A 17,166-nucleotide genomic window follows, 5' to 3' on the forward strand; every position below is an offset into this window, starting at 1 on the left:
GTGTATTTTCTCGTGAGATGCTGTAATTCACTGCTGTATTGTACGTTACTCATATTCAGCACCGAATTTACTCGATCATTCCTTAAATATATGCCATGTATATCAACTATCATGTACTGCACGCTTAGCTTTCCACCGTGATTGAATCCAATAGAGTTAACAAGCTGGTGTTTTCAACACTTAGAGGCATTATTTGCGCAAATTTTGGAGAATATGCCCATGGGTATGCATCCTTTTCTATCAAAATAAATCTGTTAGACGTGTTCGTTTTCATAGTGAGCAAAATTAATGAAACACTTATTGAATGCAAGATGATTAAATGTTTGATTTGAAATAAAATCCTGATTGCTCAATGGAGCTCCATAATTTGGAAGTCATACTTATCAAACTTACTCAGTTGTTTCGAACTGACTTCTGAGTGCGGGAGAAGTTCACAATCCTCGATGGCAAGATGTGTGTAGACCTGTTTTTCCCAAATAGGATATTGGTGTGGGCGGTGTTGTGGTGAAGGGTGGGGCGTGATTAGCCCAGAAGGACAGTACAACGGTCCTCGGAGGGATGTTGCTTTTGCATTTGCGTTTTTGAGTGGTAATGTTGCTGCTCAGGCTGACACATATAAGGTTAACACAAGGTTTGAACTCGTTGTCTTTGGAAGTGGTTATTAACACGAATATAAGATTTGCTAATGAACAGGAGTCATGATAGGTAAGTCATCCACAAGTCCGTACATTGTAACTAATAGTATGCATCAACAATACTCCTGTAGCTATTTAAAATTTGTATGATTTGTTTGAAGGGATAGAATTATTTGCAGCCAAAATTGCTGATGTTAGAAGGGCAGGAAATCATTCTCATGGCATAAAATCTTTTGGACAAAATATCTACAAAGAGATAAAGATTGGTTAAGTGAATAGACAAAGACATCGAGTAGAATCTGTTGTGGAGTAATTTCACCTCAATCCCTTTCGTAGGAGAGACAGAAAAATGTAACATAATTTCAAAAATAATTCAGTTCTCTCACTAGGTGGAGATGAAGAAGAATTTCTTCTCTCCGTGACTTGTGATCTTTGGAATTCACTTTCACAGGTAACAGTAGAAGTTGAATCATCAAATATATTCAACGGCAAGCTCAATTGAATTTCAATCCACCATTCCATTGAGCGGAATGAGGAGAAAAGAGGGAACTGTTGTAGCAGCTTCCGACAGATCATGCAATACCATTTTGAATGATGGAGAAGGATCAAGGTGGCCTGACTGAAGAGAAGACAACAATACTGTCAACTGAGTTAATGGGAGACAATCAGAAATGACGACAAGTCTGAAGAGTCTGCAGATGGGTGTTGTACCTTCTACATCCAGTTCAGTGACTACTTTGCAGATCATGGGGAAAACATGGCACAGCAGTTTGTTTTCAAAATGAGCATCATACCATTCACATTGAATTTCATGTGCAGTATGACAGCAACGTTCAGCTGAACAATTATTAATGCTAAGCATCTGTTTTTCATTGGTCTCCTGACTTTACCAATTTGGATCTAGCAAGTGTAAATGTAACTTTGTGTTCTGACTGGACTCCAGGTAAGCCCACATTCCTAATTTAGTCAAAATAGAGGCAACATGTTGAATTCTAAAAATGAGTGAAAAGCATGCTGCACCTCGAGTGACACAGCATTTGATAGAGGGCAGCTTTAAGAAACCCAAATAAAATTGAAACCCTGGAAAACAAGTCTATTGGCTAGAGATATACTTAGCATAATGTTCTTGGAGATAAAACGTACTATGACTGGGTCCTCAGAACACTGATCTCTGTGGTGTAGTTCAAACCCGCATGCAAAAAAGCCATAGATGTTTTTTTTCAGGTTTGGAATGGTTAAGTGACAATTAACATGCATTTAAGCACAGGTACCAATTAATGACCACCTTCAACAAAGTGGAGCTCAATCATCACCGCTTCCCTTTAGTTTATGTTACAATTCATAAATTCTCCACTTTCAATGTCCTGCATGATGCCATTGGCATGGAGAAGCCAAAGAAATATTGTCCTTGCACAGGCTGGGTAGTTTGAGTGGAAGAACTCTCATCCTGGTTTCACTAAATCTTTTCACATGCCATGAGGCACAAATCAGTAAGCTGATGGGTTATGGTCACTTTTCCGGGCAGTGCAACCCCCACGGGGCTTCAAGAAAATCGTGGACAACAACAGTTGATTTGAATAAAACATGAATCACATTAAACCCGAACTTCAATTTCAGTGGTGCACAGTGGCAACAGTGTGTAACGTCTATAAGATGCTCTGGAGCAACTTACAAAGGTGCTTCCTCCCTAACCCAGGACGACTACTATCTAGATGAGTAATGACAGCAGGTGCTTGTGAATGTTGCTGTTTGAAAGCTCCCCTCCAAGCCTCAAACCATCTTAACAGAGAATGGTTACCACGAAGAAGGAGGGCATTCAACTCATTGAATTTGCACATGGCCATTTCAAGAGTAAACTCGCTTTCTTCCATTTTTTTATTCCTTTCCTGCCAACTACACACAAATTAATCTAGAGGCTCTTATCTAATTTCCTTTGGAAGCCACGAATTGATTTGTCTCCATGACTGTATTAATTAGCATGTTCCGGATTCTAACCACTCACTGCATGATGCTCATAATTTCTTGATGCACCATTCGGTATTTTGGAAATACATTGTTGTGTCTTTACTATTGATAGTTCACAGACTTAGATGTTTGCTTTTCAGTGCTGGCTGGCTGTGTCTATGCTGTAAGGAGTGCAGTACCTCAAGAGAGTAATTGACCACCAACCTTGCAAACATATTTTGCGATTGCAGAGTAATGATAGCCTTTCCAATAATACCTGCTTGCTAGAAATTAACAAAAGATTCATTCAAACATTTCCCTAATTTAAATACTACATTTGCAATTAATCATCGAATAATGCAATGCATAGATCTATTTAGATAAATGCACTGTATCAGACGTTTTAAGCTCGTTTCTATGCTCCCTTCTGATAAGTAATTTTTCACTACTTCAAGTACTTATCCAATGCAGTTGTGAATTTTGTTGTTGAAACTGCTTCTCCTAACATTTCATTGATTGATTGTTTATCACTTGTACCGAAGTGAAAAGCTTTGTTTCCAAGTAGTACAGGCAGATCATAGTAAGCAAGGATGTACAGATCAAAAACGCTGAAATCGATGCATACAGATTACATTAAAAAGGGCTGGCGAGGCAAGATCAACATTATATGAGGCTAGTGAGTTTATGAATCAGTCTCATAACTGCCAGGAAGCAACTGCCCTGGAATCTGCTGTTGCAAGTTTTCAGACTTCTTTATCTTCACACTGATGGAAAAGGTTGTCAGAGATTATTACCAGGGTGAGATGGGGCATTGATGATGTTAGCAGCCGTTCTGCAGTAGTGAATCATGAAGATGTTACTCCATGGATGGAAGAGTTACCTCCATAATTGTCTGAACTGTAAACAGCTCCTTCTGCAGTTACTTCCAGTCCTGGCAGAGCAGTTGCCATACCAAGCCATTATGCACTAAGACAGTATGATTTTATATCGTGCATCTAATGAAATTATTCAGAATTCTTCTGGGCATGCCAAATTTAATGCGCTGCCTGAAGAAGAAGAGGCATTATTGTGTATTCTTGACCATTGTATCCATGTGGGTCGTCCCGCACATTTTGTTAGTCATTGTCACTCTGAAGGTGTGATGCTGTCCACCTTCTCAGCCTCACTTCTGTCGATGTATATGCAGCTGTGTTCTCCTTTTTTCTTTCTGAAGTCAGTGATCAGTTCTTTACTTGTGCCAAAGTTGAGAGAGTTGTTCTTTTTGCACCCTTTCACCAAGTCCTCAATCTGCATTATGCATTTTGATTTGTCACTGTTTGATATCCGTGCTATTACTATGGCACCATCAGCAAACTTGTAGATTGCATTAATTTTTGATTTTGGTGACACAGTACAGGTCAGGGAGTACAGTGGGGGGATGAAGATGTATCTTTGGCAAAGCGGGGGGGATGGTGTTGGGGTTTGCTCCAGTGTTGGGTGTTACTGTGGAGGACGTTCAGTTACCTATCTTTACAGACTTCAGTTTGTGGGTTAGAAAGCTAAGGATCCGGTTACAAATGGTGGAGCCAAGACCAAGGTCGTGGAATTCTGTGATCAGTTGTGGGGGTATAATGGTGTTGGAGGCGTAGATTTAGTCAATGATCAGGAATGTCATTGCTGTTCAGATGTTCTTTGAATGAGTGCACGGCTTGGGATATACGATTTGTTGTGGACCTAGTACGTCAGTAGGCAAACTGTAGGGGAATCGAGGCAGGTTGGAAGACTGGAGTTGATGTGGGCCATGACCACCTGCTCGAAGTACTTCATGACTATTGAGGCTAGAGCCACTGAGTACTAGTCATCAAGGTACATTACATGCGTCTTATTCAGTACAGAGATGATAGCCATCATGAAGCAGGCAGAAACCTCAGCTTTTAAGAGGGAGGGGTTGACAATGTCAGTGAATACCTTCGCCAATTGGTCCACACAAGACCTGAGTGCTCAGCTGGGAACATTGTTTTGGCCCATTGCTTTCCTTGGGTTGATGCCCAGATAGACACCGCTAATGTCTGCAGTGGTTATGAAGGAACAACATTGAATCCATCAGGGAGGGATGTGTCTTTGTCTGCTATCTTGCTGTGCTTCATTTTTTATCCCCTAATGTTGTTTTGACCTTGCCATAGGGGACAGGGGAGTTTTTTTGGTAGATTTGGGCATCAACTTGTTCAGGTACTTCCCGTTAGAATCCTTGATGGTTTTGCTAAGGTCATATTTGGATTTCCTTTATTGGCCTCAGTCATTTGACTTGAATGTTGCACGCCTGGTTTTCAGTAGGGAGTGGATTTCCTGGTTCACCCAGGGTTTACAGCTGGGAACACGGAGATTGAATTCTTTGCTATGCAGTCCCGATCATACATTTCTTCCAAATAAACAGTTCTGGTTGTCTTTATGTTTTCTTAAATTATGTCTTCTGACTCTTGGGTCTTCTGTTATTGGAAATATTTTCTCCAATGCATTTACTTAAATGTCTTTACGAGTTGACTTCTCACAAATCTCACCGAATCTTCTGTGCATAAAGGCAGAATCCTTCCTCAACTGTATCTCCACATTTTGAAGTCTAACATCCTTTCTTCTTACTGGTGTAAATTTTCTCTGTATCCATGTTCAGGCTTGAATTTCTCCAATTATGTACTTTTTTTCTGGTGCAAATTAATATTCTGTTTGAAATATAATTTTCAGAATGTGCTCCAATCCAGAGTTGGTTTGTGGTAAACTTTAATTCTGCTCAATGAAAGTGGAAGAGCTTAAAATGCCATTAGGGAGAGTTCAGAGTTGACTGAACAGCCTTTCAAACCAGAAAAAGGGTTTATTGAATGGAACATCAGTAAATATGGGAAAAAGAGATGTTTGCTAATTTTTTACGAGTACAGCAATTAATTATACTGTCAGGTTGGGAGCCAAACATATTGTGTACATAGTGAGAATTCAAGAACAGTTGAAAGTCTGTGCTGTTAATAGATTACATCGAGTGTGCAAACAAGCCACTTGTCGAACGGAGGGCACACTGACCGTCCAAAGAGCATTTCACTCTCAAAATATTCCTGTATCTGCATGGGTTTCACATCAATGGTTAGAGGGAAATAAAGAATTGGTGGACAACTGACATTTGGAGTCAAAACTCAGAAGTCTTGGGGATTTCCAAATTTGGGATGGCTGCTGGGTCCCGACTCAGGGAGGCTGTGAAAGTCGTAGGTTACACAACATCTCTCGGCAATGATACTTCCGTGCCGCAGAGGTCAGAAGTTTATAAGCAACTGTGTTTATCTAATGAAATGCAGCAAGATCAGAGATTGGGAGATAATTCCTGGAGCTGATCTCGTTCAGTGAGGTAACCTGTCATAGAAGAATTGGAATTATCCTTGTGAAAGCCTACTGGAGGACAATCTCTGCTTCCAGAGTAACATGAATCCAGGGGAGCAGTATGTAACACTAGAACAAAACAGATATTGAGGGAGTCCATGTGGCAACAGCTTTTGAGAGGGAGTTTGAAGGATGGATCATCAAAAATGAAGATTTGTATTCCATTGCAAAGTTTCATGAGAATCTATGATCTACCAAGTCATTTAAATACGTGAATAGTTATTGAGAAATCCATGGAATCTATTTTGATTGCAACACCTGTTTGATGTGTGGGTGTATGATGTGTTTCTTTATTCACTCATGGTGTACGGATTTTGCTGTCTTGTCAGTATTTATTGCCCATCCCTAGTTATCATTTAGAAGGTGGTGTTCAGCTGCTTATGTTAACCACTACAGGCCATGTGCCCATGTGCAGTATGTGTTCCCATAATGCCTTTGGAGAGGTATTCCAGGATTTTGTTCAAAGTACATATGAATGTTTATCAAATGTTGATTCTGTTTGTCAAGAAGAAGTTGTACATGTGTTAGAGATTGTATTGGCATCTTGTTTAGTACAGTCTCATTGTGTCTTCAAAGCCCATCTTTATTGTCTTCTAAGTCACTGGATGTTGGCTATAGTTGAAACATGTAAACATTGCTGATTTATGAACAGTTCATGGCATAGTTTGATGTCCCCATAGTGGAAATAGCATGGTGATCTCTACTGACACACTAACATAAAATTGGTGGTCTGGTCAGGGTTCATATCAATAACCATTCCATGTATTTGACCGCCCAGGTGTTGCCCACAAATAATGATTGCTACAATTTCAGTGTATCCTCAACGTCGTTGCTTTGGACAAACCTCAAAATTGTACAATTTAGTTTATAATGTCCACTTCTTTTTAATCTTTCCTGTAATGTGGCATGATTGACAAAACCATTTATGGCTGACCTTGTGGTGATGGTGACCTATTTTTTTAAATCACCTGTTTATTTGGTGCTGTGTTGACACTGTTCCAGGATTATGATTCAATTAGACAGGTAAAAGCTGGCAATTTGGATGCGCAATTGGCTTGAAGGTGGAAAGAAGAGAGCAGTAGTGGAAGGATGCTTGTTGCACTGGAGGCCTGTGACTAGTAATGTTCCTCAAGGAATGCTGTTTGGCCCATTTTTGTTTGTTATAGGTATTAATGATTTGGATGAGATTGTAAAAGACATGATTAGTAAGTATGTGAATGACATTAAAATAGGCAGCGGTGTGTACAGTGAGGAAGGTTTTCAAACATTACAGCAGGATCTTGATCAGCTGGCAAGTTGGCTGAGAAATAGCAAATGCAGTTTCATTTAGATAAGTGTGAAGTGTTGCATTTTGGAAAGTTGAATCAATGTAGAAACTTCATTGTGAATGGTCGGGCCTTAAGGATTGTATGCTAATAGAGGGACATTGAAGTTCAGGCTTACGATTCTCTGAAACAAGTACATGGGGACAAAGGGCAGTGAAGGAGGCTTTTGTCACACTGGCCTTCATCAGTCATGGCATTGAGTATAGAAATTGGGTAGTTATGTTGCAATTGTACAGGCCATTAGTAAGCCCGCACTTGCAGAACTGTTTTCAGTTTAGTTCACCGAATGATAGGAAGGATATTATGAAAATTGTAACTGCTCAGAAGAAACTTACAAGAATTTTGCCAGTACTCAAAGTTGTAGGGAGAGGTTGGACAAGCTAGGACTTTTTTAAAAAAAAAGCATAGGAGACTGTTGGGTAATCGTTTGAAGTCTATAAGATCATGTGAGACACAGATAGGGTGAATGCACGCAGTTTCTTTTTTCCCCCAGTGTTGGCGAATCAAGGACTAGATGGCATCGGTTCAAGGTGCTTGGGGAAATAATATGTGGGTACATGAGGGGCAATTATTTTGTTACACGAGCCGCGTATGGAATTAACGGGCACTGGAAGTGTTTGAGGAGGGCACATTAACAACATTTAAAAGGCTTTTGAATGAACGATTTAGAAGGATGTGGGACAACTACAAGGACTTGGGTTAGCATAGATGGATATTTTGGTTGGTGCAGACCAGTTCAGGCTGAAGGGCCTGTCGCTGTGCTGTAGGAATCTATGGCTCTGCGACATTGTTCATCTTATTTTCGTTAGGTACCACAAACAAGGTGCTTTGAAAGTTGCACAGCTGGGACAAGGAAAGGTGCCAGAAAAGGACAATCTATTTACGTTTGTTTGTGTGCAGTGTGCTGACGATAAGCAATATTGTATGTATAAAGCACACACATACACACACACGTGCATACACTATCACTAACTGATCATATTTTCTAACGTATTCGTATCATTTTACTTTCAATAAAAATGAACTTTATGTGCTTTTACCATTTCTAAAAAAAGATTCAAAATGTGTCTAAAATGCCCTGAGGATTATTGGCCATATGAACAGCGAAATCAATGCATACTGAAGATAACATAATTGCTCTCCATTGAGATCAACATGGGAATTGTTTTAGCGACATTGTCATTAGTTGGAACTAGCTTCACAGTGACTGTAAACATAATGTTCACATGAACACTCCCATTGTTAACACAAACAACTCAATTAAACTTAATAAAAACCAACACTGTTCTGAGAAAGAGTCACCAGACCTGAAACGTTGAGTATTTTTCTCCCTCACAGATGCTGCCAGACCTGCTGAGCTTTTCCAGCAGTTATGGTTTTTGCTCAGAATTTAGCTTTCTGGTTTCTTTTGGCCACTGTGCTGTCATTTCTTTGCACAAGAATGTTCATTGGGATAACTTCAGGCTGGTCTTTCTTGCTACCCCACACAATATTTCGTTTTAGAGATAATGGAAACTGCAGATGCTAGAGAATCCAAGATAATAAAGTGTGAAGCTGGATGAACACAGCAGGCCAATTACTTTTGTGATTTTCATTTCCTGTGTTTTGGCCAGTGGTAATGATGGCCTTTATTGCGATCTTTCCTAATGACATCACAATGAAAGGGTTTATGTCAGTGCAACTGCGCCTGGCCACTTCCATCCTTACATTTCTCCAGTGTCTTCGTACGCATGACCCGGGTAATTACGTCACCACCATTGAAAACTGTTAATTATTTTAAACATTGTATTAGTTTGCCTTATGTTTGCTTTGTTGTTACCTTTCAGTACATAAACTACCTGATAATTTCAACAAAGATAAATTTACTACTTTTAGCATGCTTCTAATCAGTGTTGTTTGAATAACGATCATTCTCATTTCTATGAGTTCCCCTGGAAAATGCATAACTGCAGAAGTGTTCGGTCTTCTGGCATCAAGCTTTGGCCTATCTGTCTTCATTTTTTCTTTCTAAACGTTACATTATCTTATACCATCAGAGAAAAAAACACGTAAACATTTGATACTCAAAGGCACGTGAAGTTAAAAGAATCTTCTCATTTTTCCTCGACTTTAAATTGTGGCACCCGGTTTCATGTCTTGCCTTGCACTTCAATTATTACAGAACTTCGACGAGCAGCAAAGCGTTTGGGAGCAGAATTAAGTTATTCAAACTTTTGAGAATGCTCCATCATCAACAGCATCATGGGTGATCTGATTCAGGTTGTAATCTTGTTTTCCGGTCAGCACTGCCCTCCCATAATTTATCACATAAGAAGTTGTCTAAATGAAATTATTAAAATGGTGAAAAGCAGGTTAACAGGCATATAGAGATAAAGAAATTCTACCAGTCTAAACATCCAACATCAGTCATAACTTTAAAATTGGGACAACGCTACGCAGGCAACAATGTTGGAATCAATTTTCCACAAAAGTAATTTGGATAAATCGAGATACTTGTCATCCGAAATGCATTGGAATTGTTATGTAAAGGCTCTGATTGATCAATTTTTGAGGTCATGTAGCCAAAGCCACACACTTAGCTTGCAGACGAGCAATAATCTAATTGAATAAGAGAAAGTGTCAATGGGGTGAAGGAGTTAATCCTTTTCCTGTGTTTGACCATGAATTCTTTCAATAATAAACTTATGATTGCACAAAATGCAATCTCATTTTCCCTGGCTTTCTTTGACAAATATCCACATACAATATCTGAATGACAAACATTCAAAAAGTCCCACATTCTAAATTACTTAAAATTGTGACAATCCATTATTTGACTTGAATAGCATGCACCAGCATTTCAGCATTAAAATTAATACAGCTTTTCAGCTGCTACGGATCCACTATCAGGTAACATTCATACAAATGTAATTGTGAAAATTGAAATTCTAACATGTAGTTTGTCAGTCCATTATCTGGAGGATGTTATTTTGCACATGTTACAGCTCAGAATCCCTGCAGTGTGGAAACAGGCCCTTCCACCCAACAAGTCCACACGAATCTTCAGATCATCACAGCCTAACTTCATCTAGCCACTAAGCCACCATGTGGCCCAGACTACTGAGCCACTGTGCATCCACACGTGCTTAAATCAATTTTCTTTATTATTGCGATGTCAATTTGTTTACAATTGAAATTACACAACAAAGATCATCTAAACGGATCAAGACATCAGATACATGGAGACACCACCACGTCCAAGCTCCTGTCAAATCCACTGAGCTTTCAGACTCTGAAATATAATGACATACATTCATTTGCTGGGACAACATCATGAAACGTTCTCTCTGACTGCATTGCAAGGAGGTACCTATTATAAGTTGACTATGGTGGCTCTATACTGCAGTTCACCATCAACTTCTGAAGGATAAACAGCATTAGCAATAAATGATGGCCCTACCAATGAAGTCTGTGTTCCATGAATTCGTGGAAAATAAACCCTTAAAATCCCAAAAATACAGGAGTAGCTGCACTGCTGTAGCATGTACGAGGCACGTGATGTCCCGTTTCTGAAGATGGCAGCTTCTTTTGTGAGGTCTTGTAGTCCTAGATTCTTTCTTGAAATCTCATTGACTGCTCAACGTGAGCGATAGATAAGAGTGGTATTAATGCATTATACAGTCCTGAATTAACGTTGTCCACTAGAGATGGAAGTTTCCTGTGTCCACAGGAATGTGACATTTATTACTCATCAGAATGATTGATATTTTCACCCGTTGCTTTACCCACTCACAATGACATCATCATACCTCACTCCTCAAGAACAACCTCACTCTGCTGCAACACATACTGTTTCCTTTGTCTCCACTTACTTCGGGGCCATTACAGCCATGAGTTACTCACCAGAATTAGGTCCTCTCCAGTTCCCTGGAATTAGAGACAGACTCAAATAGGCACATTTCTCAGATGTTGTTCACATTATATCAACCAGTGTCAGTTTTCATGACAAGCAATACACTTCTGTGCCTGCTTCAAAGGGTCATTCACCCTTAATAATGCAGTGTTCAATTCTGACGACACGGGGATCTGCTGCAAGTGCTTTGCATCTGTATCTGCGTCTGTCTGACCCATGTGTTTCCAACATGGATATTCATATATTCATACAGCTGCCATTGATGAATTGTAAAGGTGTGGCCTAATTATAATTTGTAATAGCTACCTTGCTTGATCAAAGTAGTCAATTGAATTTCTTAAGATATTCAAACCAGGTTTGGCAACTACCCTATGGTGACTGACCTCACCAGTCAACCTCATCAAAGCATTCTTTCTGGCTGGCTACTGTCATCCATTAAAAAAAAAACTCTCTCTATTGCATTGCCGTCAGAAGTAGGATGTTCAGAGTGGTATTGTAATTATTTGGTGATATATTGGAAAATATCAGATGAAACTTAGTAATTTGAGTTCTATTTGTATTGTCTCTCAGAGGTTTTGCCAGCTACTCTCATTCTCCTGTTCTGTCTCTAAATTAATCCCTTCCAGAAATGCATACAGTTTTTATTTAGGAATCCATCTCCCCTACTTTCCCAGGCAATGCGTTCCAAACCTTAACAACTCTCTGAAGAAAGTGGTTCCTCCTCATTGCATTCCTGACATGCATACAAACTGGAATTTGTGACCCTTTCTTGTTTCATTTATTCTTGGCATGTGGGTATTCACATCCAGCATTTATTGTCAATCCCTAATTCCCGCTGGATTGAATATACTTGCTTTATTATCTTGGAGGCTGTTTTGCAACCACTTTGCTGTGGATGTGGAGTTGTATGTAGCCTCAGAAGATTTAGCAAGCACATTCCTCTTATCAGTCTGGTCTAAGGGTTAATGATTTTGTCTTACTTTGAAATATTCATTGACAATCAAAATTACTGCAATCGTTTGGCCAAATGTGAAAAAAAGAATAATGCAACTAATTCCACTCTTTTTTTTCTGGAAGGGTATATTATTTTGTTTTGTTTTAGTATTTCTGCCTTGCATGTAATTCAGATAATGATTGTTCTCAATTTAATTCGAATTACAGAGGGTCACTTCCCAAGATTTTTTTTAAATTTCTGTTGTACAATAATCTTACTAAGTCCTGAAATCCATGTCAAAAGCGAAAATGAAGTAAAAGTCTCAATTAACCAGAGATATTTAAAATTGCGCTTCCAAACTAGAAGCATCCAAGTGCGTGCAAAATAGTAGATGTAGCATGCAATCAAAAGAACTACGAGAGCCACATCCAATGGATAAAATTCCTGATAGTTCGTGTTGCCAAATAACCAGAAAGCAACTAAACAACTTCAGGGTAAGTATTGACATCCACAACGAGAGAAGTATCGACCACAACAATTTATATTCAGGTAAGTTGTAAACTTCCTCAAACTTTCCAATTGACCAGCCATCACTGTTGTCATTATCAGCAAAGAGAAGGAAAGTGTTGATGACAGTGTTACAAATTGCTATTTACTCAGCAATCATTGCTCCATGGATAACAAAGTGTGGAGCTGGATGAACACAGCAGGCCAAGCAGCATCTCAGGAGCACAAAAGCTGATGTTTCGGGCTTATACCCTTCATCAGAGAGGGGGATGGGGAGACGGAACTGAAATAAATAGGGAGAGAGCGGGAGGCGGACCGAAGGTGGAGAGAAAACAAGATAGGTAGAGAGGAGAGTATAGGTGAGGAGGTAGCCAGGGGATAGGTCAGTCAAGGGAAGATGGACAGGTCAAGGAGGCGGGATGAGGTGGTAGGTGGGAAATGGAGGTGCGGCTGGAGATGGGAGGAAGGGATGGGTGAGAGGAAGAACAGGTTAGTGAAGCAGAGACAGGCTGGGCTGGTTTTGGGATGCAGTGGGGGGAGGGGATGAGCTGGGCTGGTTTTGTGATGCAGCAGGGAGAGGAGCGGAAGAACTGGGCTGGTTTTGGGAGCAGTAGGGGAAGGGGAGATTTTGAAGCTAGTGAAGTCCACATTGATGCCTTTGGGCTGCAGGGTTCAACCAGCCCAGTTCTTCCCCTCCTCCCCTGGTTAGTGTCCCTATCAATATTATATTTATGTGCAAACTACAGCATAGTTGCGGAATTCCCTTTAACATATTTCATGTACCTTTGAACGTCAACTTTATCCTCCCACTTGCAAGCATTTCCAGTCAGCTTTGGTCATGCTTGCTACTAATTAGGCTCAGCAAATCCTTTCTACAGGTATGTCCCACCCATGTAAAAGTGTAACCAATGTTGAACATCATCGTTAGAATTTAATCTCTTTCGATCAAGTTCAGAGATATAAGCCAGGAATTAAAGCTGAAGCTCCATTAAAACTGATCAAGTCTCACTTAGAATGCCATCAAGATTTTCCATATTATTGACAGAAAAATAGAGAGTGATTGCCATCCTTCCGGGTCTGTAAATTCTGGAGCCCACATCTGTCAATTTCATCATGGAAGTTGATGTGTTGTGCCAAAGGACCTGTTACCACTCTGTCAGGCCGCACTGTGTGGATACTAGGTGGATATTTTCAGATATGACCCGGTGTACAAACCATTGAGAAACAGAACTAGAAGTGACCCCAAACACCCCAACAAACTGAAGCATTTAAATAACAGAGATAATGGGAACTGCAAATGCTGGAGAATCTGAGATAACAAAGTGTGGAGCTGGCTAAACACAGCAGGCCAAACAGCATCTTGGGAGCACAAAAGCTGAAGTTTCGGGCGTAGACCCTTCATCAGAAAAGCTTCAGAGGAACACTGATAATGTTACCGACTAGGGTGATGAAATGTTTGCAACCAAATCCAGCAGCTAGGTGAGCATGTCTGTAAAATTAGAATCAATGAGAGAAAAAGGTCACCATGTTTGAAGTCTCATGCAACATTAATGAGGATGATTACGGTGTTCAATATCAATCATTTCAGTGCCAGGATATCCCTGCAGCTGTCACACTGGGTTTGGCTCTCAGCCCAACCATCGCCACTTACTTTATCACTGACATTCCCTCCATCAGAAATTGGAGTGTTCTCGGATGAGTGCACAATGCACAGCACCATTCACAACTTTTTTAGACATTGAGATAACTGAAATTGCAATGTGGCAAGAGCTGGACAAAATGAAAAAGTGGACTTATAAGTGCCAAGTAACGTTTCTGTCATGACAGCTTTCTCGAAAATGAAATAATCCAAATTATCTCCTTGACAATCAAGGTGTTACCATTGCTGAATCGATCCCCAACTATCAATATCCTGATGCAGACCATTGACCAGCAACTGAAATGAGGCAGACACGTAAATATTGTGACCATGTGAGCTGGTCTGATGCTAGGATTTCTGCATTAACTAACTCACCCCCTCTGCAAAACAGCTGTTCACTATCACCAGTCACAAATCAGGACAGTGATGTCATATTCTCCACTTGGCTGGATGATTGCAGCCCCTGGAACATTTAATTGTTTTGACACTATCCAGGACAAAGCAGGCAGCTTGAACTTAGTTGATAAAAATAGAGCTGGAAACATTTAAGGATATTTTCTGTAGCTGATGTACTTATTTGCAAGCTAGAACAAGAGTTGCAATGAATTACGGTGGGTTGAGAAAATGAAGACTTCAACCCTGTTTTTTTAATGTAACAATACTTTGGTTAACAACTAAACATGTTCATTTTTACAGTGCAACGATCCTGTAGCTTTGACAGATAACACAGTATGGAGCTGGAGGAACACTGCAGGCAAGGCAACATCAAAGGAACAGGAGCTGTTATTTCAGGTCTGATCACAATTTTAACCTCACTGTGAAGCCTCTTCCAGGATGCCTAACCTGAAGAAGTTACCCTCCTCCCTCCGGACCAGCCTCAGGGGATCTCTCTCCCACTGCAACTGTCTTGTCACCTCTTTCTACCTTCGGTCCACCTCCCCCTCTCTCCCTATTTATTTCAGAATCCTCTGCCCATCCCCCTTTTCTGATGAAGGGTCTAGGCCCGAAACATCAAAAGCTTTTGTGCTCCTAAGATGCTGATTGGCCTGCTGTGTTCATCCAGCTCCACACTTTCTTATCTTGTTTCAGTTATGGAGCCTTCTTCAGACCTGGCCCGAAATGTCATTCTTGTTCCTCTGATGCTGTCTGGCCTGCTGTGTTCCTCCAGCTCCACACTGTGTTATCTCTGACTCCAGCATCGGCAATTTTTACTATCTCTGTGACTTTAAGCGGTGTGTTTTGTCCCGGTTTCTTTTAGAAAGAAATTGGCAGACAGGCGGTGAGCAGCCTATGAGAAGATAAATAATGGTCGAGGCCTTGAGTTTTTTTTTGTTTTCCGTTTGGAACATTTGTAGCAGTCTGACTGGCTGTGGTCAAGACCTCACAAATTCGCTATTTTCAGTAGGCTTTCGGAGGTTTTTCCTCGAGTCTCAGTGGAATTGGATCACGGCGAATTTCTCCCGGCTGCTACTCTTTCTCTCACTCTCTCTTTGAATTGCACGTTGAAGTTATGTCCTCCTGAAATGCAGAGCTGCATGTGGATAATCTATCTCTGAATTTGTCTTTTTCCTAAGAGTGTGCTTGAGTGATGTTTTTATGTTGAAACAGTTACTCTTTAGTCGCAAAATAATCTATAATTCTGTTAGATTTCCAGCAGAGTTAAGTTCTTTCACATTCCTCTTTCTTCCCAAGCAGTTTGACCAAATGAATTGCACCTGGAACACAATAACTCAGATTTACCTTTGAAATAAGGCAAAGTTAGTGGCTAGATTACTTCCTTAATATGTTTTGAGAGGGTCTTGTCTGGTCCATAACAATAGAGACTGAGTAAATGGAACAAGGATGAGAACTGCAGACAGCAGGATTTGTTTTTATGTGGGGACATCCGAAAATATTCCTCATCCAGCACCTTAAATATTGGCCCTGACCATAATTCAGAAACCCACTTGGTTGGCACCCCACCTATCACTTTCAACATGCATTCTGTTCAGACTTAATGGACAACAGAGAGCACTATTTACAAATCGCACAGTAGCACCATTGCTCCTTCGACAATATATCACAATCTCTACGGCTTTAGCAATGCAAGCACAGCAGAGGCATTGAAATACCCAAGTTTTCTTTCACGAATGCTGATTGTTTAACCATCATGTCTGACTGATGAATTGTCAGCATATGGGAACTATGAATGTTCATTTCAAGAAAGTTCAAGGCACAAATTTATTTCCTTTGTTTACAGACTTTCATGTGGTCATATGAATCTTTTGGCAAGCAGCAATAAGTGCTTTTCCAATGGCTCTTGTGGTGTATTGGTAGCGTCCCTACCTCTGAGCCAGAAGGCCAGCGATCAATTCACAACTATCCCAGAGTTGTGCAACAATATCCCTAAAGAAATTGATGAGAAAATATCTCAGTGATCACTTAACTAGCTCAACTAATGATCTTGAATCGGTTGTTAGAGTGCACTCTGGATTGTGCAGCAATTGCTGCCAAATAATAACCAACTCACAGCTTATAGTGTTCATTAGGCACTGAAACTCAAAGATGACATTGTGCTGAGACTAGGAAGTATTTTGGGATGAAGCTACATCTTGGCATTGAAACATAACACTCACAAAGCCTCCGCATATTCACAGCATTAAAAGTTTACTTAACCCTCTTATTTGCATATTTGAGATTCTTGACATTCTAAATCATTTGTGAATGAGTGGTCACGTTTCATATCCGGAAGTGGTGGCCTGCGACAAATGTGTCATTTTGCATGATGAGCAACGAATAATGATCTGGCCAGAATTAACAAAGTCCCACACAATATGAAAACATCTGAAGTTAGATGATGATACTACCGTGATGCTAGCGAATCCAGGTACTTGATCTCTTGTAACTCCAGA

This window comes from Stegostoma tigrinum, chromosome 14, assembly GCF_030684315.1.
Source record: "Stegostoma tigrinum isolate sSteTig4 chromosome 14, sSteTig4.hap1, whole genome shotgun sequence".
Lineage (NCBI taxonomy): Eukaryota > Metazoa > Chordata > Chondrichthyes > Orectolobiformes > Stegostomatidae > Stegostoma > Stegostoma tigrinum.